Source organism: Caretta caretta, chromosome 2 (genome assembly GCF_965140235.1).
Source record: "Caretta caretta isolate rCarCar2 chromosome 2, rCarCar1.hap1, whole genome shotgun sequence".
Lineage (NCBI taxonomy): Eukaryota > Metazoa > Chordata > Testudines > Cheloniidae > Caretta > Caretta caretta.
The window spans coordinates 63,827,292-63,854,936 of record NC_134207.1 but is presented as its reverse complement, the minus strand read 5'-3'; the positions used below and the strand labels follow the sequence as shown (position 1 = coordinate 63,854,936).

The window sequence follows — 27,645 nt, the reverse complement described above, 5'->3', positions numbered from 1 at the left end:
TTGTTGACTTCATTTAATTTAGAGCTAACCCTAACCCCAACCCCGAGCATCAGATAGTGAGATATGCAGTGTCAGTGGTGCATCATGGACTGGTTTCATCCACAATATTGGGTCATTTTGTTGGAGGCTGGCAGGATTTGCTGTCTCTGTTGGAGCATTCTTACTAAGGAAGCACTTGGCAGGATGGTCCAGAGATGATGGATTCAGAGTAGACAACAAGCATCCTATAATCATACAGATTTTGTCAGGATTCTTGAAATTTTTCCATAGAGAATGCAACCTTGGGATGAAGGCAGTTCTACTAAAGCTGCATTCTTTGGTGCTTTCAAGGTTAGTGAGCTGGTGCCACTTCTTCACAATATAATGTGATGATCAGCGCAAGTTCTCCTATACATTTCAAAAGCTGGAGCTTCCAGCTTCACAAATTGCATGGTTGTACTTAGAAGAAAATCTTATCTCAAAACTGGAAATCAGGTGTGTGGCAAGTCAATAATTTTCCATGGTTTAAACTTCCTGAGAAGGACCACACTTCTGAAGCCTGGCACAACATTGATCAAAGATATCACACAATCTCTGAACTCAGTAGGTTATTCTCAAACTCGTTGTGCAGCCAATCAGATATTGTATGCAATTTTCTGCTTCCTCATTGATTTATCTGAAATCAGTTCAGCATTAAAGCATTAAAAGAGATGTGTGTATAAGATGTGTGTATTATGTGTTTCTTTGTATGGTTGTTTTATTTTATTTAAACTATTATTCTGAATTGATTGAGGAGGGGAAGATTCCAGAGTTATTTCAAATCAAGATCACAAACTTCCCAATTTTCAAATGTGGTTCCTTAAAGTAGACATCCAAATCTTTCCATTGGCTTCACTGGGCTTTGGATCGGGCCTTAAATGAAGAATTTTATATTATCAATATTATATTTTTTACAGATGGAAAACATCATGCATATAGATGAGTGTAATCTATTCCTTGTTTTATGGATTCACAGTCCATACAAAACAAATCAATGTGATGATCCTGAATGAGCTGGATTATGCAAACCATGTTTATAGCTTCTATCGGTAGTTAAGGTTGTAACAACTATCCCATTTTAAGTAGCATTGAATCTCTTCTAACTTTGCCACATAAAACAAACAAAGCTTCTTTCGACCTAAAAATTCTCAAGTTTAGTCTCAGGTCAAAGGAGATAATGTATTGGCAAGTCTTAAACAGATTAAACAAGCTGGTTTTTGAGTTTCAAGATAGCAAAACTCTAACATGTTTTTGACATTTAGACAAAAGTCCAAAATTGCTATATAAATTAACTCATTCTGTATCGTTCCATCAAGACAATGGACGTGCATCAAATAGCTTTGCAAAGAGCTGGATGTGTGCTGAAGTAACTATGTCAGGCAGCCTGAAGAGAACTGTTTATTTGTTAGATTATTGACACCTCCTTATGTCACAGAAAGAATAAAGAGAACTGCAGCTCTTCGGAGAAATTGAGCAGCCTCTGAGAAACTGCAGAAAAGTACTTGATAGAGGTGGGTGAATAATAAAAGGCATTAGCAAACATTTATTCATGTTAAAAACAATGATTCACTTCAACTGTAATCACAACCCTTTTTATTCATTGTCCTTCAACATGCAAACATGTGACTTTTTTTTTAATTAATGGAAAGAGAGAGAGTTCTGTCTCTGTATTTACACTAAAAATGTCATGAATACTCATACAAATATGTTTTCACATGAATGTTTACCCCATAAGTGACTTCTTCAGTTCTTCCTCTTGTTTATCAAATTCATTCAGTCATAGAGTAGAAACAATACCATGCTATTCAGGTAACCAACCACACTGTTCTAATAGGTTAATTCAGATGTGAGTAATTCAAGGATAGTTCCAGTGAATACATAGAGCTAGGCTGATCAGACAGCAAATGTGAAAAATCGGGACAGGGGATTGGGGGGTAATAGGAGCCTATATAAGAAAAAGACCCAAAAATTGGGATGTCCCGATAAAATCGGGACATCTGGTCACCCTATGTAGTGCTAATGAGCGATTCATAGGATGAAAATGGTTCACTGAGCAAACTTACAAAAACTAGTCCGAGCCAAAAGCTGCAAGAAAGGAGACATGGGAAAATGATGAAAAATAAAGTTAACCAAACTTTTGTGAACTACATAAATATTTGGTTCAGTTTTGGAAAGTACTTTTGCCAGATTCTGTTCTGTTACACCAGTGCAAATCTAGATTAGCTGATGTCAGTGGAGTTACTCCAGACTGACACCAATCTGAGGCCCTGACTACAGTGGGATTTTAAGCACTGGTGTAGCTGTGCCAGTGCAAACCCCTAGTGTAGACATGATTTACATTGGTGCATTGTAGTTTGCACTGGTATTGTTTACCCATAAGGGTATAACCCCCTACTGATCTAAATGTTTTACAATGATACAGTGCAAGTTGTGCTAGTGCTACTTAGTCCACATCCATGCAACTTAGTGTAGACACAGTTTACACTGAGGTAGTTCACCTTACACAGATGCAATCCCTGGTGTAGACACAACTTAAACTGGTGCAGTGCGGTTTGTACCCGTGCCTAGTGTCATAGATTCCAAAGCCAGAAGGTACCACTGTGATTATCTAGACCGACCTCCCAATTTTTATGTCATGAACTTTATCAGTGATGATTTTATGTTTTTTTCCAGGTCACTAATAAAAATTTAAGTAGCTCAGGGCCAAAAACGTATCCCTGTTGGACCCCACTAGAAACACACCTGTTATTATTCCCTGTTTACAGTTACATTCTGAGACCTATCACTCGGCCAACTTTTTATCCATTTAATGTGTGCCATGTTAATTTTTTATCTTTCTAGTTTTTTCATCAAAATGTCATGTGATATCAAGTGAAATGCCTTACAAAAGTCTATTACATCTACACGATTACCTTTATCAACAAACTTGTAATCACATCCAAAAAAGATATCAAGTTAGTTTGACAGAATCTATTTTCCATATATTGATTAGCATTAATTATAGTGCCTTCCTTTAATTCTTTATTAATTGAGTCCTATATCAGCTGCTTCATTATCTTGCCAGGGATCAATATCAGGCTGACAGGCCTATAATTAGTTGGGTCATCCCATATATCCTTTTTAAATATTGGCAAAACATTAGCTTTCTTCCACTTCCTTGGTGTTCCAAGACTTATTGAAAAGCAACATTAGTCTAGTGAGCTCCTCTGCCAGCTCTTTTAAAACTCTTGGATGGAAGTTATTTGGACCTCCTGATTTAAAAATGTCTAAATTTAGTAACTGCTGCTTAACATCACTTTGGAATAGTAGTGGAAAGGAAAGAGTGTTATATGATATGTCTACATCATCATTCCCCCCCCCATACAGAATAGAAATATTTATTGTACACTTCTTCCTTTTTTGCATTATTATTGATAATTCTACCATTTCCATCTAGAAATGGACTAAAACTATTATTAGGATTCTTTTTGTTCCTAATATATTAACCCCCACCCCATTCTTATTGTCCTTAACTCTGCTGCCCATGATGGCTCCTTGTCTCCTTTAGCTTCCTTTATCAGTTTTCTAGAATTCCTAGCTTCTGATATATATTAATTATTGTTAATGTCCCCTTTCTTCCATTTGTTATATATTATTGTTTACTTTTTTTTATATAGCTGCCTTCACCTTCCCTCTAAACCAGATCATTTTTTAAATCAATGTGGCCTTCTTTCTTGATTGTGGCTTTGGGGGCATCTAGTAAAGTGTTCTTAAATACCCAATTATAATTCACATTTTTCTGATTAAATTCTTCCTCCCAGCTGATTTGGCTTATAATTTTTTCAGCTTTGTGAAATTGGCCCTTTTAAAGCACTAAGTGTATATATTACTGGCCAGCTCTTTATTCTCTTTGTGCATTATAAATGTGATCAAATCATGATCACTTGTCCGTAAGTTACCGTTAATTTTTAGTTACGTGATTGGTCCCTATTTACTGTCAAGATGAGGTGTAATAGAATTCTCCCATGTTGTACACAGCACTTTCTGAGTTAGGAAATTGTCATCTATAATATTTAGAAATTCCAAGGATGTTTCAGGACGCAGCATAAGACTTCCAACATACGTCACTCAAATAGAAGTCCCCCATGATCACACAGGATTTTTTTTCCTGCTGCTTATTTTGGTGAAAATCTTGTTGCACTGATTTAAACAATGTGTATGCTGGGGGGGAGGGAGGGAGTGCAGCTGCCTTTGTGGCTAAAACCCTAGTGTAGACAAGACCCGAGAGACAAGGAAGGGTGCCACAGATATCCTGAAAAGAATAGGGCAGTGGAGTGAAAGTGACTTAGAAGTAAAGGAAACAGGACTAGACTGAAGTGAATGAAACTATTATCTGAAATAGATTTGGGTGGAAATATTGCATAAAGTAATTGTGGTTATACTTTGCTGCTGGTGTACCTCTGGTACTATACAGCAGCTGAAGCCTCCAGGAGGCATTCTGTCTTACTAAGTCAGAGTTCCTCATTGGGGTCTCCCAGGCAATTTGGAGTGTATCTGTATGTAAGTGTACCACACTCTTCATCATGATATGAGTCTTTCCCTTTCTCCACCCAGCGAGTTATTTTAGCCAGTGTAGTGAATGGCAGAGGCATGGCTCCACCCATGTTCTGGCAGCTAGCATCCCCTGGGGTGCTAGGAAGGGACAATCACATTGTGCTAGGCACATGCATAGGGATGCAAGGGGCAGGAGGAAGAGGCACATTGTTCCCCCTCCTCCATCTGCATATCAGCTCCTGGAGGGATGGGGCCACAGTTTGGCCCTAATTGATCAGGATTAATGTTATAACTGATGCCACAAGAAAATAATGGATGCTAATATCAGTAAGAGAGACACCCTAAAGGTTTTTGCATTTAAATAAGATGTATTGAATTACAAAGTTGTATCTGGAAATGATTTAAAAACCAGGAGGGTTACTGAGACTATATTCAAAAAAACAAGATGAGACTAGAAAAAGAATTACTGAGCAGATTTAGAGATATATCGTTTCTTTCAATGAACTCTTCCATTTAATATTCAATGAGTCAGTCTTTGCTGTCTGGAACACATTGAATTGAAACAAGAATTTGGCCTTAATACAAAAATTAGTACCATAACCAACCACAAAATGAATGTTAACTGAACACTCCATCACAGAATGCATCTTCCAAAAGGGCTTATCTGCATATGTTTATCTCTAAAATAGATAGTCTTCTCAAAATTGTGCCAATCAAAAATCAGCACATCAAAACTTCAGTGGCATGCAACCTCTGTGAAGTTTAGTCCTGGTGCTGCAACTGCAATGCCAGTAAATAGACCAAAAAGCTTTCGGCAAAGTATTTTTGTTTTTTGTGAGTTTTTTTGGATGAAATACAAAAACTGCATTACATTCTTGAGTGGATAGGACTGTATTAAAATTCTGAGAAAAAAACAGTGTTTTTCCATCATGAAATGGGAATCTACTTAATTCATTTTTTACCTGCTGATTCTTTTGGGTTCATGTGGGATCACACACTTCTAAAAATACACCTAGTGACCCATATGTATTCCCATTGAAAGGGTTCAGAGTGCCTGATGTTCCACACACTCACTCATATACACACACAGATACACACTCCTTGAATATTCATGGACCCCACAAAAATGGCATATTGAAATGATGGGAGAAAATATAGCACATTCCATTTTTATCTTGAATTTCAGATTCTGTTTTTTTAAATTTCTTAGCGAATGTTGCACCCATTTAAGGTATTGGTTTGGTAACCCTGGAAACTGAAGTCCTCTATCCACAGAAGGGCCATGGCATGGACACTGAAAGTGTAAGCTTCCACACACCATCTTGCTAGAGTGCCTCAGCCCTAATGTGGAGGGAGCATCCGTGGGGTAAGTGGCTAGTTCAGTTTCCATACTACTTCAATTCTTGGTCCTGCAGGCTGACACTGCCAGTGAAGATGTTGATTGGGCTAAAGTGGGATGTTGACATGTCCCCCTAAGAACTGGAGTGAAACCACCAACTTATTTCACATAGACCACATAACAGCCATGAGATTGTAATGTTACTATTCCCTTTTGCCATCTAGACCTCCAAATAAATTTTCACTGTATATGGAATTTAAATCCATAGTTAAATGCCCCTGTTATTTCATATGGGTCTCTTTAAGATCTCCGGTTATGTCAGAAAACCTCTCTCTGTTTCCAGGGCTGAAGATATCAGCAGTCAGGATGGACATATCTGCCTATAATAAGAAAACTATGCAACCTTCCTATGGAGGTGAAATGCAAAGGATTTGTACACTATAAAAATAAATGAAGTATTATACAGTCCCAAGTTTCTGATCCTACAATCTCTCCTATCCCCTACAATCAAGGGAAGTGCCATATGCCAAGGGATTGCAAGAACAGTCCCACAGTTGATTTTTCCAAATCTGATCATCATGTATGATTTGTGGACCTGCAGGACATGAGAGTAGTGTATAAAGTAAAGAATGATATAGACAAGGTAGATTTTGAATTTCTGTTCTGCCGTCACAACAGAAGAACCAGAGGACTGTCAATACAATTAAAAGATGGGAAATTCAGAACTGATAAAAGTAAATACTTTTCCACACAACATGCAATTAACCTGTGGAACTCACTGCCACAGGAAGTCCTGGAGGCCAATAATTTAGCAAGATTGAAAAAGAGATTGGATATTTATATGGATAGCAAGAATATGCAAAGTTGTCATAATTAATTATAAACATTTAGTTTAAGGGATATTAAACTTCATCTGCCAGGGCTTAAGCCACTCTCTGTCTCTTATAGATAAGAATGAGTCCTAACATAATTACCCCACATCTGCCTACTACAGGATTCTCATACCTTTCTAAAGCTTGTGGCTTTTATGACCGTTACTGGGGACAGGATACTGGACTAGATGGAGCTCAGTCTGATCCAGTTGTATAATTCCTATATTCCTAAAACATTTGCATGTTATATTTTTTATACAACCACACTTTAACCTATGGGTCTAGTGGCAATTAGTGAATTTTCAAATGAACAGAAAACTGGTTCAATTATAGAAAATAGCACAATATGATATTTATGAAGTGCCAATTTTGTGTAATTAGAGAAAAATCAGTAATTATCTGCAGATCTATTCATTAATATTTGAATGTAGGTAAATAGAAATGTCATTTATTCATTAAAATTCAAGAAAACAAAAGAATAGCTGATGATTATTATGCATTTGATTCTAGCTCTATGTGTCTTGTAACGAGGTGGTTAAGATAATGGCACCAGTAGCGCTCAGCTGAATATAGGTTGCTTTCTTTGATGTGTCGGATAATATTCTGCTGCTGTATAATTATAATGCCAACAACCACAGTAAGAAAAAAAAAACGACAGCATGAGAATTAATCGCTTAATAGCTGTAACTATTAGTATAAGGCAAAAGTGATCCCACTAAGTTATATACAGGTCACAGGCCTCTTGGTTTATTTACTGCCATGAAAAGAGCCATTTATCACCACTTAATTATCGCCACCATACAACATAATTTTTGCTATGTGATATGTATGTGAGTAAAAGTATTCCAAACAGACCATCAAGCTCTGAGCTGATCACAGTGCCACTGAGAAAATGTGTAAATGCCTTATACATCTCATTACCAATAACTGCTATGAATTGTGATCCTGAGACAGAATGTTTCTGAGTATTTGAACCCAACTATTAGATTTTTATTGTCTTTAGTAATTTCAAAGGTGAAGCTGACTCATGGTCCTGAATGCAGATCTATAATTACATGATGAAGGCTATCAACTTCGCAAATATAATTCAGGCACCTCCCACTCACAACTAGCACAAGATCCTGCTGGTGACAGGGCTCAAAACACTTGACTACAGATCCAATAGTCAGTAGTTTCAAGACCGCGCAAACCTGTTGCAATTGATCTGGGAGCGTTTTATTGTTTTGATCTTTCGAAGTCATGAATACAACTATTCACGATTGTGCCTTTGCTTCAGATAGACCCTTCCATGTCCGCTACAAGGCATACTGAGCACTGTGGCCACCATCCAGCAAATCACATAAACACACACTTAACTTTAAGCAGGCGAGTGCTGGTAACACTGTTGACTTCAGCAGAATTTCATCCAGGCTTAAGATGAATAGAGACCAGAGCGCTCAGTAATTTACCTGATTAGACAGTAAATCCCGGATGGCAGCAGAGTTTACTGAAACTTTTCCCACTAGATTCTTATGATTTATTGGAAGATTTCAATTTATGTCATTTTCCTTTTGGGAGTTTGGTTACATCCTAAACTTTTATCAGACTAGATGCTTGTTTTTAGCCATTATAGAAAATTATTTAATTTTCTAGTAACTATTTTGTTGCACACTCGCTGCAGATGGAGTTTTTGAAGGTAACTAGAGTAAATTTTGCAGTCTAAGGATCTTTATGATGGAAGTGTTGTTCATAACTGCATAGTTAAAGCTGGATTCCATTTTTGCCCTTAAAACAAGGATCCAACCTCTTTATATGTATGAAGTCTATAGATAGTGTATCCTCCCCAAAATAATAGCAATTACTATTTGAGTATCGAATGAATTTTCTGAGAATTTACAAGTAAATCCAATAATAAGTGTACAAGTTAAAATTAATTACACCCTGGGTCTTTTAAGAAACTGGGCATCTGTGTCAGTCTTTTCTTTTTCCTGAATGATCTTAATGGAATAATGCAGATGCTTTATACTTTCCATATAGTTCAAATTAATTGAAATCTTCTGCATAGGCTTTATGTGAGGAAACTAGGATGTAATTAAGATAGTTATTTATGATTTTGTATCAAATTGTTCTGATTATGTAGGCTACTGACAGGTTTAGGTAACTCTTAAGTAAGTCCATTGTGATATCAAAAGTAACTCAATGAATATCACTCACCTTCTACGGCTAATTTCAGTGTAACCGTTTTATTGGTTCAGTGACTCAATGGTCTGAGGGAGAGTGGACACCTGTTAAGAGTTTTCACTGGTAGACTAACTGGTGCAATTGTCACTGCTTTTTAAAGATTGTGTGGCTGTGTACAAGGTGGGCATCAGTGCTTGAAATGTTCCTTATGGCACTGCTACCTCAGCAGTGTTGCCGGAGGAACTGAGGCAGGAGCCCAGATATATTGGGACACAGGGATTAAGATCTCCCTAGCCCCTCTCCACATAGTGCTAGTCTCATTAACACAGCCTTCTAAAACAAATAAGTCAACTGCAAATTAAGGGCCAGATTTACTGGTACACTTCAGCTGCTTTGTGCTGCTGTGGTAATTCAAAGCAGCTGTAAACTGTTTAACTGGCTGCTTGCATTACTTGGGTGTATTTGGGAATCTGCCCTTAAAAGTTAAATTTAAAAAAAAATTGATATTGTTAGAACATATCTTCAGATCACTAGAAATACCATATCACCATGTTTTTTGGGGGGTATCGTGTTTGTGCATAAAATATTTAATTATTTTTAAAAATTAAGGAAATTCCTAGACAAATAATTACATTAATGTAGAGTCAAGGCTGAGGCGCGGGTTAATTTAAGGGCAAAAAACATTAGTAGAATACTGTAATTAGCCCCATACCAATTATTATGACTTTAGGAAATTGAAAGTTAAAAGAAATCTAAATATATTAAGGTAACAAATGCCTTCTTAAGGTACAAAACAACTTTTCCCCATGAGGGTGAAAAATAGGAAAAAAATCTAATGTGTCATTTCAAATCAGTTAATCTAATCAGGGACCACAAACATTAAAACACCTTAACCATAATCACGTTGTTATTGCATGGTGTCACTAGTAAGTGTAGGTGTTCAGATACATAATGAGGGACAAATATGTAACAGGATAGATAGAACATGCTGTGAAAGATACTGCTGGTATTTTGACATTTTAGCCTATCAGTCTTGCTGTATTTGGATTTTAATACAGGCTAACAACAATCATACAAGGTGATGTGCAACTTAATACAAAGCAACCTTAGGAGATTCATTAAGCATTTATATATCACACCACCCTCCAAGTTTAGGATTAAAATGTATTATCAAATATAGATATATATGGAGAAATAAACATATCTGTGATAGTTACATTATGTTTGAAGAGAGAGACAGAAAATATCCATAGAGGTATTATATCCTTCTTGCTGCTGGCTGGCGCTGATGTGAGTTTGACAGAGTAATATTCCTACACTAATCCCATTTGAAAAAAACCAACCCTTTGTGCATAAATATATATTGTAGTAATAAAATAATATTTAGGATCCATTCTTTAAAAACTGTCTTATTGTTTCCTGTAGGAACAAAAAATAAAAGCAGCCAATGTCTATAATGCAACTATGAAGGGAAAAACACTCCACTCTTACTTCGCTGTAATTGGTATTGAGCATCACAATGCACGTGCACTTGGGTCTTACTTGTATACTTCAAGGGTTCCATGCTATTTCTACTTGAACCCATTTTTTGATATGGCTCAGCTCTGCAGTGCTAGCTACCTCTTGTTATGCAGCTGAAAAACTGTGGCCATTAAAAATAGGATACGGTGTGATTTTGTTTTGCAGCGCTGTGTGGATAATCAGTTGCTGTTCATAACAGCTCTGTGGTTGGTTGATTTATAGCAGGAGGGTGACTTTGAATTGACAAGCAGGCAGTTCATGAAAAAGAATATTGTATCTTTAAGGCTTTCTGACTGATTGTGTTTAACTGTGCTACTCAGCAGGCAATAATTAGGCTGTAGCTTTGCTGAGAGTCTCAAAGCAAGGACTGTGTTGCTCTGTGCACTTGATTTTGTTTTTTAAAAAGCACAACAATTTCTGGATTTGAACAAATGGGATTTTTACTGTTTTTTAGCCAGTATGGGAGCAAACAGAAAGCAGACCCCTAGAGGCTCCTAAAGTTATCTCCCCATGCAGATAGTCTCTAGGGAGTTATGGCTGCTTGCAAAAGGAAGCAATGAGAACCATTATAGAAACACATGACACTATTGCTGAAGGTCAGAGTGGTACTGGAATAAAAGAGAGGCTGCTGATACAAAGTGACATGGCTGCCGTGTCTTCTGGCCTAGTTCACAATTTTGATTAGCATGTAGCTCAAATACATTGTTAACGTCATTAATAAATAAAAGTGCATAATAATCATGATGGAATGAACTGGTGCTTCCCCAGGCTGCTTTGGTGGGAGGTGTGGGGGAGGAAGGTGAGGGAAAATGGGAATCTTAGATAAAAGAAAGCAAACAGGATATGCAGTTAGAATTGCAGCCTGAGGAAACGTTTGCTCTGGAAATACTGCCGCAGTTTTATGAAGTGGACACTGCAGTGAACAATTGCAAACAATGTCACATTGCATGTGAGAACAACTCATCAACCTTTTCCTTCAGAGCATAGTGACAGTGTAACATAATGTGGAGAGGAAATACCACAAACTTTATAATCCAGTCTCCGTATAAACAGAACAGGACCCTCATTACTAAATTAGTTTGGACAACATTGTTTTCCCCTCACACCTCCAGTTTTTGTTGTTGTTTTGATATTTTTGTGCTCTGAGATATCATCAAATAATACCAATTAGGCTTTTGTAACACTTGAGATTTTATTGCATGGTTGCTCTCTAAAGTATAAAGATATATTCTCTTCTACTCTACCAGTTTTGTTTAAAACAATACGCCTTTTTGTTTTTTTTGGTGCTATTACAGACAAAGAAGAAATGATGCTGTTGATGGTATTAGCCTATGCCGTGTTTAGCAACAGTTAATAGTTTATGCCAATGGGTCATATTTTAAGTCAGAAGAATAGAAGAATATTATATATATTTACTCCAGAGTGCAAGATTGTTGTGCGAGGTCCAACACAACTGTTGTGATGAATATGGCTCTGACTCTGAAAAAACATTGCTTCTGATAGTCCAGATAATAGTGCTGGTAATTTTGAGGTAAACTCATGTTTGCTTTAGAAATTAGTCTTCTTTACCCAACTCTCCTGTTAGCCCAATCTTTTAGTTTATCTCCTCAGTTCACCTTAACAAGAAAATAAACCAGCGTGTAAATTGGCAGGAGCAGTGAGTGCATCAACCCATTGTCCTGAGGTGTGCAGTTTTTAAAAAGGGTTAATCCAAGTAAATTATGAAAGTTTATAAAAATTCTCTCATTGAAAGATAAGAGCAAAAATTACTTTCCAAATACAGCTGGGCTTGCAACAGCTAGATGGATTCAGTGCCACTGCCTAAGATTCACCTATCTATATTTCCTGTTGTTTTCAAGGTTGATTCATTTTGTGTAGTTGATAAATGCTCTTTGGAATCAGGATATACAGAAGATCACAGATTAAATTGCAAAAGTATTTTTTCCAAGTGACAATGAGCCTAATTCACTGTCAGCTAATGCCAGGTGTTTTCCTCCCTAGTTCTTCAAAACAGTGGCTGTATAGGACTACTCACAGAGGCTTAGTGCAGGAAGGAAAATGATTACATGAAGTTGAATAATATGAATAATTCATGACATCACATTTTGTAATCCTGGTGTTAAGCATAAAACCAGTGGTTTATTTTTCAACCAAATGTTTTTGTATCATTTCAGAGAGTGCAAAACAATAACTGCATACATAATGTGAAAAGTGTACTGGCAAATAGGACACCTTATAGCGCTTTCAGTGTCATCTGGGGTATTACAATAAGCATGCTTTGAGGCAATGTCTGTGGGTGCCCATCGTACTTTGGAATCTTCTGGGGTCAATGGAATGGCTGCCTTTTCATTTATTTTTAAAATATGCCCCAGATCTTTACCTCTAATTTGAAAATAAATATTTATATATTGATAAAAATACATACTCTCCCCATCCCATCTTTCCTGTTAATTTGCAAGGTTATGCTACTGAGAATAAAAACAGTGATTAAACCCTTTCTATTTTTCCATTACTATCTATCTATCTATAGAGAGAGTATGTAATGAGAACTGTTGTTCTCAGTTTTATTTATATATATAATTAATTGTGATTAAAAAATTAATCATGATTAATCGTGCAATTAATCACCCTGATAGACAATAATAGAATACCATTTATTTAAATATTTTTGGATGTTTTATACATTTTCAAATATATTGATTTCAATTACAACACAGAATACAAAGTGTACAGTGCTCACTTTATATTTAATTTTTATTACAAATATTTGCATGGTAAAAAATAAAAGAAATAGTATTTTTCAATTCACCTCATACAAATACTGTAGTGCAATCTCTTTATCATGAAAGTTGATAAAGTAGAATTATGTACCAAAAAACCCTGCATTAAAAATAAAACAACCTAAAACTTTAGAGCCTACAAATCCAATCAGTCCTACTTCTTGTTTAGCCAATCGCTCAGACCAACCAGTTTGTTTACATTTGCAGGAGATAATGCTGCCTGCTCCTTGTTTACAATGTCACCTGAAAGTGAGAAAAGGCATTTGCATGGCACTGTTGTAGCTGGCATCACAACATATTTACATGCCAGATGCACTAAAGATTCATTTGTCCCTTCACGCTTCATGAAGTCCATGCTGATGACGGATTCTGTTCAATAACGATCCAAAGCAGTGTGAACCACCGCATGTTCATTTTCATCATCTGAGTCAGATGCCACCAGCAGAAGGTTGATTTTATTTTTTGGTGGTCTGGGTTCTGTAGTTTCCACATTGAAGTGTGGTTCTTTTAAGACTTCTGAAAGCCAGCTCCACACCTCATACCTCTCAGATTCTGGAAGGAACTTCAGATTCTTAAATCTTGGGTTGAGTGCCATAGCTATCTTTAGAAATTTCACATTGGTACCTTCTCTGCATTTTGTCAAATTTGCAGGGAAAGTGTTCTTAAAATGAACAACATGTTCTGGGTCATTATCTGAGACTGCTATAACATGAAATATATGGCAGAATGTGGGTAAAACAGAGCAAGAGACATACAATTCTCCCCCAAGGAGTTCAAATTTTATTAACACATTGTTTTTTTTAACGAGTGTCATCAGCATGGAAGCATGTGCTCTGGCGCAATGGCCAAAGCAGGAAGAGGTATATGAATCTTTAGTGCATCTGGCACATAAGTATCTTGCAATGCCAGCTGCAGCATTGCCATGCAAATGCCTGTTCTCACTTTCAGGTGACATTGTAATTAAGAAGTGGGCAGCATTATCTCCTGTAAATGTAAACAAACTTGTTTCTCTAAGCAATTGGCTAAACAAGAAGTAGGACAGAGTGGATTTATAGGCGCTAAAGTTTTACATTGTTTTGTTTTTGAGTGTAGTTATGTAACAAAAACCCTACATTTGTAAGTTGCACTTTCATGATAAAGAGATTGCGCTACAGTACTTGTATGATGTGAATTGACAAATACTATTTCTTTTGTTTATCATTTTTACAGTGCAAATATTTGTAATAAAACATAATATAAAATGAGTACTGTACACTTTGTATTTTGCGTTGTAATTGAAATTGATATATTGGAAAATGTAGAAAAACATTCAAATATATTTAATAAATTTCAATTGTTATTCTATTGTTTAACAGTGTGATTAATTTTTTTGAGTTAATTGCATGAGTTACTGCAATTAATCGACAGCCCTAATATATATATAAAAACTAAGAACAATGGTGACAGTGCATTGAGTGAATGCTGGCATAAAGTGTTATTTATTCCTACACAAAATGTATTGACATTTTAACAAACTTTACATTTTTTCTTTTCTGCCCCGAAATATTTATCATGTAGAATATTGGGACAGAAGAAATTTTCAATGAAATGCAATCCAGTGCTGTTTGAAGCTTGACACTATCATCTGATGGAACATCTTTCTTTCTAAAAATGACCCTACATGAGAGGGAGGTTGTTTTGCGTCCTCTGTGTTACAGTTTTCAGGTCAGAGCTTCTGGAACAATGTTCTTACATGGGGCTGATTATTATGCCATCATCCATGCTGAAATAATTGTGTACCTGGGCCATCTGCATCTGCCTTTTCCAGCACCTTCCTAGGGACAGCTCCAGGGCACTCGCTTGAGGTCAGAATGGACTCCTACTGGGTTGTCCACATATTTGTCTTGTAGGAAAGAACAATCTGTCAATGAATTTCAAAGCTGTTTAACAAAACATCCACTGCTTCTAAATATCACAACACCAAATATCATCCATGTGTACACACCAAACAAATATATCTATGTAATGCAGTAAACACGTTAGTTAGAACTCTTATAACTGCTAGAATGGCATTTTAATCAGTTTTACTATTTAAAATAAAAAATTAATGATTAATTATGGTAGTCAGTCATCTTCAAACTGGATTAAGATTCTGGAAGCTCCTGAGAGTAATATATGAGTGTTTGTTTCAGATTTAGGCATGTTATAACCATTTTTGCCTAGTTTATATTTCTGAAAATCTAGCAGAATGAATTTGTCATTTTGTAGAATTCAGGGTTTTTAAAAATGGCTTTAGTGTATTACTATATAAAACAGGTCTTTTTAATTTAATCTTTTATTTAAAGAAATGTTTTCACCCAAGATACTAAAATAAGAACATTATAAACGTATTCAGAGCAAATGTAATAGATTTAGAGTTTAATTGTAATGTTCTGTTAAGAATTTTTAATGGAAAACCTGATGACCCAATTATAGAATGAAAGTAGAAAATCAGAACACAGTATCTGGATTTGAATATAAAAGTGCTGAAATGCATAATACATAGGAGTTTGAGATCTATTCTACTTCTTCTCAAGAAGGTACAAAATTATCAAGAATTAACAGAGAGAGCAGACATCAGACCCTGTAAAAGAGCTGATCGTTCTGTGGAAGTGTCATGGTTCCTCCCCCACTCTGAACTCTAGGGTACAGATGTGGGGACCTGCATGAAAAACCTCCTAAGCTTATCTTTACCAGCTTAGGTCAAAACTTTCCCAAGGTACAAAATATTCCCCCCGTTGTCCTTGGACTGGCCACTACCACCACCAAACTAATACTGGTTACTGGGGAAGAGCTGTTTGGATGCGTCCTTCCCCCCAAAATACTTCCCAAAACCTTGCACCCCACTTCCTGGACAAGGTTTGGTAAAAATCCTCACCAATTTGCCTAGGTGACTACAGACCCAGACCCTTGGATCTTAAGAACAATGAACAATCCTCCCAACACTTGCACCCCCCCTTTCCTGGGAAATGTTGGATAAAAAGCCTCACCAATTTGCATAGGTGACCACAGACCCAAACCCTTGGATCTGAGAACAATGAAAAAGCATTCAGTTTTTTACAAGAAGACTTTTAATAAAAAATAGAAGTAAATAGGAATAAAGAAATCCCCCCGTAAAATCAGGATGGTAGATATCTTACAGGGTAATTAGATTCAAAAACATAGAGAACCCCTCTAGGCAAAACCTTAAGTTACAAAAAAGATACACAGACAGAAATAGTTATTCTATTCAGCACAATTCTTTTCTCAGCCATTTAAAGAAATCATAATCTAACACATACCTAGCTAGATTACTTACTAAAAGTTCTAAGACTCCATTCCTGTTCTGTCCCTGGCAAGAGCAGCATACAGAGAGACACAGACCCTTTGTTTCTCTCCCTCCTCCCAGCTTTTGAAAGTATCTTGTCTCCTCATTGGTCATTTTGGTCAGGTGCCAGCGAGGTTACCTTTAGCTTCTTAACCCTTTACAGGTGAGAGGAGCTTTCCCCTGGCCAGGAGGGATTTCAAAGGGGTTTACCCTTCCCTTTATATTTATGACAGGAAGAATATAAATTATATTTAAAATCAGAATAATAGTACCACAGAATTTACTCCTAAACAGCCCCTCAGTGCAATGCCAAAGAAGTGATTTTCTTTTGCTCCTGTGTTGTCATCCCATGGTTCTCTATAACATCATTGTCTATAGTGTCACAAGTGTTAGCTTCTGGCCAAGACGCTACTGACTATCAATCATGGAATCTGCTGGTTTGGGGAGAGATTTTCAAAAGCAAAAAAGGCAATTAGACACTTGACTTCTTTGGAAAGCCAATGGGAGTTGTGTGCTTAGCTGCTCTTTGTATCTTTGAAAATGTCCCTCTTACAGCATAGATTCCTCTAATGCCTACACTTTCCCCCACCTTTTCTCTTCCTAAGAGAACAGCTGCAAAGTAAAGACTCTTCGCATAATGTACCAGTTCTGGTACAGGATAGTGATCCACTACTATTTGGTACGGAGATAAAATATTAGTCTTCCTTCAGTAAATGATACTTTGGATTCTTCTTAGTGGTGGCAAGGAGGGGGTGAGTGTGGCTCTGGTGATGTCCTGATTTGGAGGAAAGAGGTTATCAAGCTAAGTTCTTAATATATTTCCCTTCCCTTGATGAAAACATGCAGATGTGCTGGTGCTAAAGACAGCAAACCCATTAACAACATGATATGTACTGGGTTTTTTTGTGGGTGGTCCTAAACTCCTAGGCTCAGAAAGGCATTACGTCTTGTGCCCTTCAATAAAAAGGGCTTAGTCTACCTGAGCTGGTCCTTTGTGTGCATGGGAGGTTACAGCTCAGCCCTGTGTTGGCTCTTTGGCACGAGCTGTTCTTTGGCAATCCTCCCTTGTTAGTAGGTCTGCTGTTGATCAAACTCAGCACCTATAGAGGATTATCTGTGGGATGAAGGATGTTTCCAAGCACAAACAGGCTATGACAGACCTTTTGGAACATGATGTGCAGATGTTTTTTTGCCTCCTTTCAAGACTTAAATCCACTTGGGCTTGGCTACCCCTTCACCTCTTCAATTGGCACTCACTTATACCCAGCCTCACAGCTTGGTTTGTTCTTATAGTTTTTCACAGAGAAATGACAGGGGATGGGACTGGAAAGCACCACTCTCCAACTGGATTGTGAACCATAGCATCATGCACTGGGAATGCAAATGCAAATTAGCTCACGAGCCCATTCAGGAGAAAGCCAAAGGATGAAGTATGATGACATTACTTACAATTGCCCTGGATTCCTTTGTCCAGATCTCTCAGACATGGTAGCCAATGTTTTCAACCTGGAAACACAAAGAGAGATTAAAAACTGATTACAGGCTTTGCTGATGGAGTATGCCAGCTAAACTCAAGGTTATTGGTTGATCCCGTGTAGCAGGCATGAGTTCAGCTACTGTGCTGAAGAGGGTTGGATTTGCAGGGATTCTTACAGCTTATGTTGCTAAACCTAACTCTATTGATCCTCCAAGGATCCGAGTTCCTTCTGGGATATGTTGAGTACCCTCACCTATTGAGACAATTGGGAATTGAGGGCTCTCAGTGCTCTTTGGTAGGTACTCAGCTCCTTGCAAAATCAGGTTCTTGGGGAAGACTGCTGGTAGAACAAAGATGGAGTCTTATCTCCATCTTCTATTGCCAGTCCCCCTGAAAGGTGGATCAGAACAGGTAAGACTCCTGACTCCCAAAGAAGATATCATCACAACTGAACTGCTGCCCCAGAGCCCTTTCCCAGAAGTAGGTAAAAGTCTGAAGAAATTTTTGACGCGTCTTTAAGGGAATGAAAAAATTGATGTTTACTTGCAGACGGGCTAAGTGAACTAAGTGTTTTAAAAATACCCACAGAATTGGGAACTTCAGTTATCTGATCTTAATCCGAAGTAAAGGTGTAGCTGGAGTTTTCCAAAAAAGCAAAATAAATCCCAAATAAAATATTCAAAACTAACAGGTTCAGCCAGACCCTAAGGCCCATTTGAATAAAGCCTCAGTGTAGCCTGGAAGGAACTCTATTTCCAAAGCTGCAATTGACATAGGCAGCCCAGTGTGACCCTCAGTCACAGCGGGATTTACAATTACTGTCTAAAACAAGATTTCAGGGTTATTGATCCAGGCATGTATTGAGTTTCCTACTAAGGAGCTTTGCTAGTATGTTCAGGAAAAAGATACTTTGAAACCTAAAATAATTATAGAATGTTAATGATAGAGAACTCCATACAGTATTTAGTTCTTGCTCTTTCTTTCCACCAGTTTTACTTACACACACATACACTACCCTGCAACCAATTAAAGCTGATGAGCTAGTTATAACCCCCACAACTCAAAAACGTTATTTCAGTAAGTTGAGCAATGCAGAAATATCAGTGGCAAAATAAGGATAGTTAAGTGGAAAACATAGTCAATAATTAATCAGCTGAGTAAGATCATACATTTTTAATACATGTTTAGAAGAATCTGTGCATAATGCTGCATTTGTTGCATACCAAAGAATTTGCAAAGATATGAAATGCAGAGCATATTGTGTGCTAACTTCAAATAGTTCAATATGTGAAATCAATGAAAGATCATGTTGATCTTTTATTGCCAGTCCTGCAAGGTATTGTGTACCTTCCCCGAAAGGTGTGGCACCACTCAGTTACCATTGACTTGGGTATGATGGCCCTCAGGAGAAGAGCTTGGCATCTTTCTGCATTGGAAGCTTACTCACTACTTCCAGACAAACGATGGGTGTGTGAAAAGTTTCTGTTTGCTTGGCACATAATGCAGAAAGGTGGCTCTTTATTTACTGCTGTCTTTAACTGACTATAGAAATTATGAGTGCAGGGTTGACCAAAAGCTATGCAAAAATAAAACAAGCTTGAAAACTTTCTAGTTTGGCAACAACTTGAAATTTCTGCAAAAGGCAGATGTGCTCAAAAAATTTAGTTTAGTCAAAACCCCAATTTCCAGTCAAAAAACAATTTTGACAGAAAATTTTGAAGTGCTTGAAGTACCTTGTGGAATTAAGGCCACAATTCATAAAAGAAGAAGAATGTAGTGATAGGCAAATCATCACAGAGTAATGCTATGGTGACAAATGTAAACTGATTTTAAAGGAAATTGTTGGGCTCTGTACATGGTTCTGCCACAGACTTACATACCCATGAGCAAGTCACTTAATCTCCCTGTGCCTTAGTTTCTCCATCTGTATAAAATGGGGATAATAATATCAACTCTGTAGGGGAGTTGTGAGACTTAGTTAATTGCTTATAAAGCAATTAGATCCTCCAATGGAAAGTGGTATTGAAGTGCACAATGTTACTATTGTTTTCAAAGCTAAAGATTGTCCACAACATTTGCTCAGAGATCATATGACATAAAGTAGTACTCCTACTTACTGACTAATACTCCAGTACCAGTAAGGTTTGGGAACACAACCCAAGGGACTGTAAGAAGCATAAAATTCTGGATACTAGAGAGCGATTTTTTTCCCCTCTTCCTGGGATAGTACACATTGAATTTTGTCAAGCTGATGTGTTTGGTGCTTGCATAGAGAAGGAGAGTATGAATAGGTGTGAACTACCCCTGCTCCTTGAAACTCTCTGTTGGTCGTTCCATGGAGCAGTCTTGATGATGACTCAAAGAAAGACCATATGTCCAGACTTCAGGCAGGACGAACAGTTGCTGTGGTAACAGTCGCAGTAAAAGGGAGAAGAGTCAAGTGAGGGGAGGGCTACATGGACAGATACAAAAGAGATGATCCCAAATAAAGGGGGTGTATGTGTAATAATCCATTGTGGAATGGAATGCCTAAACGATTTGCCAAAACAAGAGTCAACTTTCCAGTCAAAATTACCTTGGATGTTTTTTACTTAAACCATTGCGTTAATTACATTGCCACTCTCTATGCTGCTATAATTAATAGTTTTACAGTATTTCCATTATAAACTGAGAAATTGAGCACCAAGAAAATAGCAAATAGAAAGTGACTGAAATAAGTGAAGTTTCTGGGACTGATAATAGAATGCAGAGGTTTTTCTTTTATAACAGTAAGAAACTCCAAACCGTCCAAAATAGTGAATATTGTAAGCAAAACCTTACAGGATCATTTACTTAGAGCAAACAGTATATTTTAAAAACACTAAGTGGCACAGAATTCTGAGGATGCACTATGATACCATGGCAATGGGCATCTTTATAATAACCTAAACAGCTAGCAAAGAAATCAGGAGGGTAATGAGCAGCATGGCTGATTAGTCAGAGATTGAACACTGTGGAAGAATGCCTGGAAGAAAGATATGAGAGAGAGAGAGCACAACTTGGAGTGAGATAAATAGACTGAGTAGAAACAAAGGCAGAAAAAGATCTGTGCTTGTAGGAGAAAGAATGAGGTCCACAGCAGAAAATACGGGGCTTAGAGAGGAGCAGTTAGCCTTGGGCCATGAAAGAGCATCAGGAGCTGAGTGAAGAAACGCCTAAATAAAAGGGTGTACATGAGGTAAAGAGAGAAAAGCTGGATGATAATAGCTATACATGGGGGTCAGGGATCTAGCTGGAAATGGTCCAAAGAAAGGAGAGACCCTGATATTTGGAGAGGAAGACGGGCATGGTGACTCAAGAGATGACAACTGTTTCTGCTGATGAGGTACAGTTTGTTTGGTGTTTGTTTGTTAGCAGAATTGTAACAAGGTTTCCCCTCTGTCCCTTAAAAAAGAGAATTTCAATGGGATTAAAGACACATTCCTATTTGCCTTCGCCTCTGATGTCTGTACCTTATCCCTCCTTCAGCATGATTTGCTGCTCTCCTCAGTTCTACTCTCTCCCTCAGTGCTGTCCCTTGTCTCGCAGGCAGGTGCTTTCCTGCATAACCTCTGCATTTGTACAATGAGCAGGCTCAAGTACTCTTGTCAAGACATCTTCAAAATGCTAATTCACATTTCCCTGTTTTTGTTTTCTCTTAGGGTTCCAGGCTCAGGTGAAATTCACTCCTATGCATCAGGCTGGCACAAGGCCTATGCGTCACTTAAGCCTCAATGACATCTTTACGGGCTTAGTGCTGGCCTGCAGCAGAAGCGGGGATTTCATCCTCAGTACCATTCAGTAGCTCTAAAACCTTTCTTTGAAAGTAAATGAATTTCAGACACATAACATCATCATGCCCCTTGTCATCAAGTCTTGAACTTGGTTGTAGACTAGTGGCTTCTTGTCAATACACTAAGCTATAAGAGTCATGAATTAAATCTTCCAATCTGTTCTTCTTTGTTTGGGTACAACAATATCAGTGGGACCTTCAACACTTATTTTAGCCCTTCTATCTGCTGAGTATAAATACCAAAGCAAATTCATTGATAAAGGTGCACTTTCTTACCCTACCTCACACACTGAATCAGTGTTGGTACAAGCACTAGACTTCACCTAGTACTACTGGATCGCATTATGATAGGTAAGGAGCTGTGTATTCTTAGTGTGGATGAGCACACAACTGTGTAAACACTTGTGTTTCTGTAACTAATACATCGAGAAATTCCCAGTATTAGTTGGCTGTCAAACTCCTATTTCTACCTGTGTGTGTTTGTAGCTGAATCTCATATTGCCTTTGGTTGCTGTAATATACATTTCAAAAGGAACTCAAAGTTGTTCAAAAATTGGCAGAACTAAAGAAACAGTTTGCAAAGGGACTGACGCTGCAGTTCTGTATCCAACCATGCTCTAGAGGATCAATAATGGGAGAACGTTTGTATGCTGGGATTCAAGGTCAAGCCAACAATCTCCTGGAGAAAGTAAAAATGAATAATCATTTGATTAATGCATGTAGTGAAGGACCAGAAGATTAAGGGAAGATGTAATTTGGGCACTTTAATTTAGTACCCAAATATCTTTTAACAAGGACAGCACTTTGCCATTTAACTGGATTCCTCCTCACCCCCTTTTCACTATGAAACCATTTTAAATAGCTAATGCTATAAACTAAGAGCTAAAATGAGTATAGTGCCACACAGTTACATAAAAATCATTCTTGGAGAACTTCTATAGCTGCCTTTTATAATACAAAACAAGACAATACCCCATATCCTTATCTTCATCAGAACTCCATTTGGCGTAGCTGAGGGGGTAGCTCCATTTGGTGTAGCTGATGTTAAGATCTTTCTAGATATGTAAGAAGATAAGGTTGCCACGCAGAAGAGCTTATAATGTACAGGCCCAATTCAGCAAGGAAGCTCAAGCCTTACTTCCTATGGAAATCAATGGGACAACTCAAATGCTCAATATTATGCTCATGTTTAGGTATCTTGCTGAATTGGGGTCTTAATAAACTATATATTCCCAAGCAAAACTCATTGCTAAAACACTGAAGGATGCAAGTGTGTCTGAGTGGGGTCCAGCTAACATTTCAAAAACAATTTCTCACTTACAAAATTTCAAGTCCTTGCAAAAAAAAAAAATTTAGTAATTTAGTCTGGCAATGAAAGAGTTCTAGAAATTCCCCTCTGCCTTCATCACTCATTGTTACCCCACCCATTTTATATCTATCCCCCTTGCAGTCTCTTGATTTTGTATATTGGTTATGAAATGCATAGTAAAGGTATTGAAATAAATAGTCTCAGAATACTTAAGGTGTTGCCTAATTTTTGTACATTTGCACATAGTGTGATGTGCTTGAAGAATATTGTTATGAACAGCAATGGGATGAGTAATCTATTTGATATTAGGAAAGAGTGTGTTTGATTATATGATGTTGTAGATTGATGTAAGTGGATGTAGACTCTGAAAGTTTATATTTTTAATTACTGTGTGATAATTATACTGCATTGTAATAAGCTAACTCATTGTAGTTTTTATAGCAAGTCAAGTTGTGGTTTTTGTTGTTGTTATTTTAAACGTATAGAATAGGAAATGTGACTTTATAATCTCTTAGGGGTAGATTCTGTAACCCTTCCTCACATAACTAGTCCCATTAATGTCAAGGGATCCATTTCCAGTATATTATAATGCTCACAATAAAGGCAAACACCAGGAAGGAGATAAATTTGGGCTGAATATCCAGAGTGAAATTCTGTCCCATTGAAGTCAGTGGGACTTTTGCCATTGACTTCAATGGGATCAAGATTTCACCCCGTGTGCAGCCTCTGTTCAGAGCACTATCATATTAGAAATGTTATTGCACCATATAATACGTGAAACACCTATAAAATATTTATAGAGTGACCGAGAGAGATAGCATAACCACTAGCAACTGGCTTGACAGTATGCAAGATCTTCAGCTTGTGTAAGTTGGCACAGCTCCATTGAACTCATCGGAGAATCTGGCCCTGTACCTATAAGTGCTCTTGTCATATTATTTGGAGATACTAAAATTTTATGAATATTCATCCTCTCTGCTAGATTTTTTAATTTTTAATCTGGTTAAAAGTATTGTACATTATAATAGATGTTGCATATTAATTTACCAGTTGGGGACATTTTAAACATGATTTGATTAAATTAACTCTCTTGCTGCTTTACATTTCCTTGTTTAACAGCAAATTTAGATATTTGATGCAAATAGTAAAATAAGAGTTGAACAAAATTGTTCTTGAAAATATAGTACAAAGCTAATACCTTTATATAGAACAACACTCTGTTGTCTTTTTTTGATGATAATTCTAACATATAAATGCAAGTGTACATCTCTGCTGTTCTGTGAAATATGGCTTAGTTCTAATTGACTGGAAGTTGTGAAAGTCTGGTTTAGAACTGAACATGTAGAGAACAGCTAAATACACAATATGGGAATGTGTTTTAAATTCTCAGCTCTTTTATTCCCCTCTGAAGAAAATACATTTAGTTCTGAGCTGAACAATGCTGCATTTCTACCATTGCACAAAAGCAATAAGGTAATTGTTTCTTTACTATTTTTTTATTATAGTGTTACAAACTGTACAAAATAGGAAAGGCTGTAATATTAGGTGAAACCTAATTTCAGCATGGTTATCGTACAGTTTTCATTTCCCTGAGGAAAAAATAAATACATTTGCAGACTAAGATTTCAGATGCAGAAGTAGAAGTATGAATGCTTCCCCCTTTCCTTTTATTATTCACTTTATGAATTAGCCCTCGTTTACTTGTTTCGATTGGTGTCGACATATTTTTGAATACTATTAGCATTGCAATCAGGCCTGTTCTCAGGTTATTGAATAGTGTGTTGACTTCTGAAATAAATAGATATGCAGTGTGAAGGACGAGCTGTCACTTTGGGAGAGCTTTGCTGATCTAAATTAAAAGGCACTTCTAATTGAAAACTGTAATAGCAGGTGGGTTAGGAAGACAATGGAACCACTCAGCCCTTTTCAGTTTTTGTGGGGTTGTGTTTGGAAATATAGGGAGAGGAGTAACTTGACAATATTATGCTACAGTAGAAGTAACAGTATTAAATTATGCTTAAGTAACCATATCACTTTGATGCACTTCAGATATTTGCTTTAGTCCCTAATGGAACTTTACTGTTACATAGAATACAGCTTTACGATACTGATCCTAAGGAGTGAAGGATTCCTGCAATTCCTGTTCAAGGCAATGGAAGTTCTAGGTGTGCAGCATGCCTTAAATCCAACCTCTGCTCCATCATCTTCATTACGGGCCCAGTCCAAAGCCTACTGAAGACCATGGAAAGTTTCCCATTGACTTTAATAGATTTTGGATCAGGGCCTAAGGGCCTGATTCTGATCTCAGGCACACCAGTTTTACCGTTATGTAAACACCAGTTTTATCATTATTACTGGCTTCAATAGTCGCTCCTAATTTACACCAGGGTATGTGTGCGATCTGAATCAATCTCACTGATAATGAGAAAAGCATCTTTATCTATGAGACAACATAAATAAATAAAGGCATAAATAAAGTTAAAAGAGTCTGTATTCTTGTGTATTAACTGCAATGCTATCTGTCAAGTGTTTGTTGTAATTGCTGTGAATGGGTATTTGTGTAGCACTGATATACGAAATATCATACTAAGGATAGTTTTGCAAACAGCTACACTTCTTCATCAGTGTTTCTAGTTACATATTTTTTCAAAAAATAAGTTCACTGAAAATAATTATGGAAAGTTAAACTAAGAGCTAAAATAACCTATGGTTTCTCTTATTTGAATAGCTACCAGCTATCTGAGCCTGTTTTTTTCCTTTTTTATTCTGGTCCTCTAAGGGTTAACAATTGAGGCCTGTCTATAGCTCATTTCTATAGTAACAGCAAGACTGAGACTTTTTTATGGGCACCTAATAATTAGAAAGTGCTAGAAGGTATAACAATATAATGAATCAAAACTGATAGACTTGTGGGTTTCCATAGAAACATGTATAATTATGATAATCGGTCCCTGGCGTACCCTCAGAATCGTATACATTCAGTTAAATGCAATAAACATTAGGCACTATTTAGTGAGCTGTGATGCAGATTAACAGTGTGAGATACAGGGAGGCTATGAATAAAATTGCTGTACAGTTTATCTCAAACTAATTTCCCAGATTGCTTTAATAGGCATGCTATGTGGATGTGAAGAATTGAAAGTGTATTTTGTTAGTGGTAAAGCTAACAAAGATAATATTTCATAAAGTGGCTGACTGATTGTTAATTTCAATGCAGATCAAAATTTACTGCAGCACGTTATTACATGCGGGATCACAGAACCCACAGAGCAAATGACATGGTGGGGTTCAACTGATTTATTTTGAAAAATTATAAAGCATTCTTGTTTCCAATTTTACCCCCTTCTTACCGGTTATTATTATTTTTTGTTTTGTTTATCTTGCTCTTATTTTAGCAACACACTCCACAACATTGATGATAACAGGGCCTAACACTAATGCCAGATTATCTAGGGCAAAACAAAGGTCTGGCAATTTGGCATGTGACTATTCAACATTACAGGATCTCCCTTTCAGTTTTCGAGGTGACCTATGTTTGTGTTTTTAATAGCTTATGGATAAAAAGGATCTAAAAATCTGTGATCGTTGGTAATTTTAGGCATATGAGCTGGAATGCAGGTCCCCAACACAGCTCTCAAACAATAAGCTGTCCATAAAGGATAGAGATCTGTGAGAAAAAACATATGGGGGATGGAGCCTTGAGGTCATGAAGTCTGGATGAGGTGATACATTTAATCATACTTTAATCAATCACAGTGAAATTCACTCGCATGCAGAGTGTAGCACTTTAAATTCTACTTAATCCATTGTTTTGAAAATGTAAGTGGACTTAACTGAGGCACTGGTCTTGCGCTGGCCTTCTGCACCAAGGTGAGTGTCACACCTAGTGTGCACTTTATCTTTGGGTGGTGGGGAAAGAGGTGTCTTTTTGCTCACCTACTCCTCCAAATCAGTTTCTCCCTTTTTCCATTCTCTAGCTACTGGGATAGAGGAGATCTGCCATTCTCTCTCTATCTTTGCTCCTAGAAGCGAGAACCTTCTTCTGATCGAAGTTAGAATAAATTCAAGAGGCTTCTGTGCAGTTCTGAGCAGTTCTTCCTTGCTTTCTCCTCTCCCTGAGGAAGGAAGAGGGGAAAGCGTTTGTCCATTTTTCTCCTCTTCTCACCTCCATGCTGGGGTAAACTAGGAAATTTCTGCACAGCCAGGTCTGGCTGGTCATCATTCCCCAAGCAGTCTGGGAAGCTTGCTTCTTACTGCTGTTCTTCTGAAGTCCAGGCAGAGTGAATGGAGCACAGATTAACACACTTTCACAGCAGACCAGGTAAGTGTGAGGGATTCTTACACTGCTGGTAGGACAAAGTATCTGCATCTGTTCATTTGTCACTCAGGCATTCATAAATGGACATTTCCAATGTGTAAACATTTCAGCCTTCAGCACTTCCGATGTGTTGCCCTTTTAGAAAAGAGTGACTTCCAGCTGAGACAAGGCCCCCTTGCTGG

The 27,645-nt window shown here is 37.3% G+C and overlaps 1 long non-coding RNA gene across 1 annotated transcript; it reads left to right on the top strand.

The window, feature by feature from the left end:
• Window positions 1-24,526: 24,526 nt before the first annotated feature.
• Window positions 24,527-25,629, top strand: LOC142070755 (uncharacterized). The gene is made up of 2 exons (XR_012666703.1): window positions 24,527-24,618; window positions 25,236-25,629. It is a non-coding gene; the product is annotated as an uncharacterized LOC142070755 (long non-coding RNA).
• The last annotated feature ends 2,016 nt before the right edge of the window (window positions 25,630-27,645 follow it).